Source organism: Jaculus jaculus, chromosome 2 (genome assembly GCF_020740685.1).
Source record: "Jaculus jaculus isolate mJacJac1 chromosome 2, mJacJac1.mat.Y.cur, whole genome shotgun sequence".
Lineage (NCBI taxonomy): Eukaryota > Metazoa > Chordata > Mammalia > Rodentia > Dipodidae > Jaculus > Jaculus jaculus.
In genome coordinates, this window is record NC_059103.1 from 355469 (window position 1) to 359019 (window position 3551).

At 42.8% G+C, this 3551-nt stretch overlaps 1 non-coding gene across 1 annotated transcript; it reads left to right on the forward strand.

Annotated features, from left to right (window-relative positions):
• Positions 1-3189: 3189 nt before the first annotated feature.
• LOC123458973 lies at positions 3190-3296 on the forward strand. Its single transcript, XR_006635906.1, has one exon. It is a non-coding gene; the product is annotated as a U6 spliceosomal RNA (small nuclear RNA).
• The last annotated feature ends 255 nt before the right edge of the window (positions 3297-3551 follow it).

Genomic DNA, 3551 nt, shown 5'->3' on the forward strand with positions numbered 1-3551 from the left:
CTACCTTGAAAAAAAAAAAAGAGAGACAGGGTTTCACTCTAGCTCAGGCTGACATGGAATTTACTATGTATGTAGTCTCAGGGTGGCCTTGAATTCATGGTGATTCTCTACCTCTGCCTTCTTAGTGCTGGGATTAAAGGTGTGTGCCACCATGCCTGGATCTTATTTTTTTTTTCTTAATAAACAAGGAGACTGAACAAAAAAGAATAATAATAATAATACTAGGGCCAGAAATACACACTTTGGAGTGATTATATCTATATCTATATCTATATCTATATCTATATCTATATCTATATCTATATCTATATCTATATCTATATCTATATCTATACATATACATATACATATACATATACATATACATATATATATATATATATATATATATAAAATGTGTATGTATAATGTTCATGTCTGAATATATGTGTGCAGGTATACATGCATGTGGAGGCCAGAGGTCAACATCATTCATCATTTGTCTTCCTCAAACACTGTCCATCTCATTATTTTTTCAAGGCAGCCTCTCACCGAACCTGGCTGGAGCTCCCAGAATCATCTAGACAGGCTGGCATGCTCTAGGCATCTTCCTGTCTCTGTCCCCAGCACTGGGATCAAACTCAGGTCCTCATGCTTGCATGGCAAGTGCTTTACCCACTCAGCCATGTCCTTAGCCCCCAAAGCAAACATTTTAAATCAGAGTCTATGAAATGGGCAGGGAATACAATGCTCATTTGTTTTTCAGTTTCCTTCAGGTATGAACAGAGGCCACAAACTACAGCGCATGTGCACTGCCTTTAGCTTGCCGACAGCTGTCCCGCTTTCTCTGTAGAGTGGTCAAATGTGACCCTGGAGAGCCTCAAAATATGACCTCACCTCAAAGTTGAAATTATGGTCACAGCAGATGATCAATTACATATTATTACTATATCACAAATTCATTGTCTTCCTTTCTCTTTTCTTTTTTTTTTTTAATTTTTTTTATTTATTTGAGAGCGACAGACACAGAGAGAAAGACAGATAGAGGGAGAGAGAGAAAATGGGCGCGCCAGGGCTTCCAGCCTCTGCAAACCAACTCCAGACGCGTGCGCCCCCTTGTGCATCTGGCTAACGTGGAACCTGGGGAACCGAGCCTCGAACCGGGGTCCTTAGGCTTCACAGGCAAGCGCTTAACCGCTAAGCCATCTCTCCAGCCCTTCCTTTCTCTTTTCTCTCACTTTCCCTTTTTCTTCTCCTTTTACTTTTTGTTTCCTTCCTTCCCTTTCTTTCTTTCATTCTTTATATTTTTTGGATTTTCAAGGTAAGGTCTTGCTCTAGCCCAGGCTGACCTGGAAGTCACTATGTAATCTCAGGCTGGCCTTGAACTCACTGCGGTCCTACCTCTGCCTCCTGAGTGCTGGGATCCTGGCTCTTTCATTCTTTCTTTCCCTTACCTTCCTTCCTTCCCTCTCTCTTCTCTCTCTCTCTTCCTTCCTTCCTTTCTGTACTGGTGATTGAAACTATGGTTTCACAAATACTGGCTAGGAACATCTACCATAAAGCTATGTCCCAAGGCCTCTTTCACTTTAAAAAATATGTTTATTTATTTATTTGAGAGAGAGAGAGAGAGAGAGAGAGAGAGAAGCAGACAGAGAGAATGAACATATACAGGGTCTCTGGCCACTGCAAATGAACTCCAGATGCATGTGCCACCTTGTGCATTTGACTTACATGGGTCCTGAGGAATCAAACCTGGGTCCTTAGGCTTCACAGACAAGCTCTATAACCACTAACCCATCTCCCCAGCCCTCTTTTTACTTTTTGTTTGGAGACAGGTTCTCACTAAATTGTCCAGGCTGGCCTTGAATTTTTTTTTTTTTTTTCGAGGTAGGGTCTCACTGTAGCCTAGGCTGACCTGGAATCACTATGTAGTCTCAGGCTGGCCTTGAACTGACAGCATCTTCCTACTGTTGCCTCCTGAGTGCTGGGATTAAAGGCGTGCACCACCACGCCCAGCTCTGGCCTTGAAATTTTGATCCTCCTGTCTCAGCCTCTTAAATCGCCGGGGTTATTGGCTTGTGTCACCATGCTTAGTAGGTTAGGTGTACTAAGTGCATTTTCAACTTATAATCTTTTCACTTTATGGTGAGTTTATCAAGGTACACCCCGCCCCAGTAAGTATCTGCAAACTGACAGGGGCCTATTGGCCTGACCAGATGTCACATAGGTCCCAGGTACAAACGACTGACTGGGTGCTGGGTGTGGTAGTACTTACCTGCCATCCCACCCCTGAAATGCTGAGGCAGAAGGACTGGCAATTCCAGGCCAGCCTCGGCAATATAGCAAGACTATCTCAAAAAACAACACAGAAAAACCAGCTGGGCCTGTAATCTCACTTACTTGGAAGGCTGAGGCAGGAGGCATGAGTTCAAGGACTATCTCAAAATGAGAAAAAAACAAAACAACAGCAAAATGGAATTTTATTCAGCTGTATAGAAAAATGAAGTTGTGAAAGTTGCAAGAAAATGACAGAATTTGAAAAAAATTATACTAAATGAATAACCAGGCCCAGAAAGAAAAAAAATTGTGTTCCCTCTCATATGCACATCCTCACTTTTATTTATTTATTTGAGAGAAAGAGAAAGAGAGGGAGAGAGAGAGGAGAATGGGCATGCAAGGGCTTCCAGCCGCTGCAAAGAAACTCCAGACACATGCACCCCCTTGTGCATCTGGCTTATGTGAGTCCTGGGGAAATGAATGTGGATCCTTTGCCTTTGCAGGTAAGTGCCATAACCACTAAGCCATCTCTCCAGCTCCAGTTCCTCACTTTTTATTAAAAAATTTTTTTTTTGTTTTATTTATTTATTTGAGAGCAACAGAGAGAAAGAGGCAGATAGAGAATGGGCATGTCAGGGTCTGAAGCCACTGCAAACGAACTCCAGATGCATGTGCCACCTTGTGCATCTGGTTTACATGGGTCCTGGGGAATTGAGCCTCAAACTGGGGTCTTTAGGCTTCATAGGCAAGTGCATAACCGCTAAGCCATCGCTCCAGCCCCCCCCCCAGATCCTCACTTTTAATGTCTGTATGTAATAAAGGATGTGAGAGTGAGTTATTAGCTATGAATAGAGATAGGAGACCACAAGAAGAGATTTAGAGGTGATGGGAAAAGAGGAGAGGTCTAAAGGAAACATTATAAAAATGGAATGGGTGCTCACTTCAGCAGCACATATACAAACATTGGAACAATACAGAGAAGATTAGCATGGCCCCTGCACAAGGATGACATGCAAATTCGTGAAGTGTTCCATGTTAAAAAAAAATGGAATAGATGCTATGGGGGACATAAGAGGGGAGGAAAATAGAAGGAAAGGAAACAAAAAAACCACCATACTAAAACTTAATTCTTTTTTTCCCTGAGGTGGGGGTCTTGCTCTAGCCCAGGCCGACCTGAAATTCACTCTGTAGTCCCAGGCTGGCCTTGAACCCACAGCGATTCTCCTTTCCTAACCCCCTTTGTTTCTGTTCTGGTGACCTCAAACTTAGGCTTGTGCATGGAGGTCAAAGGACAG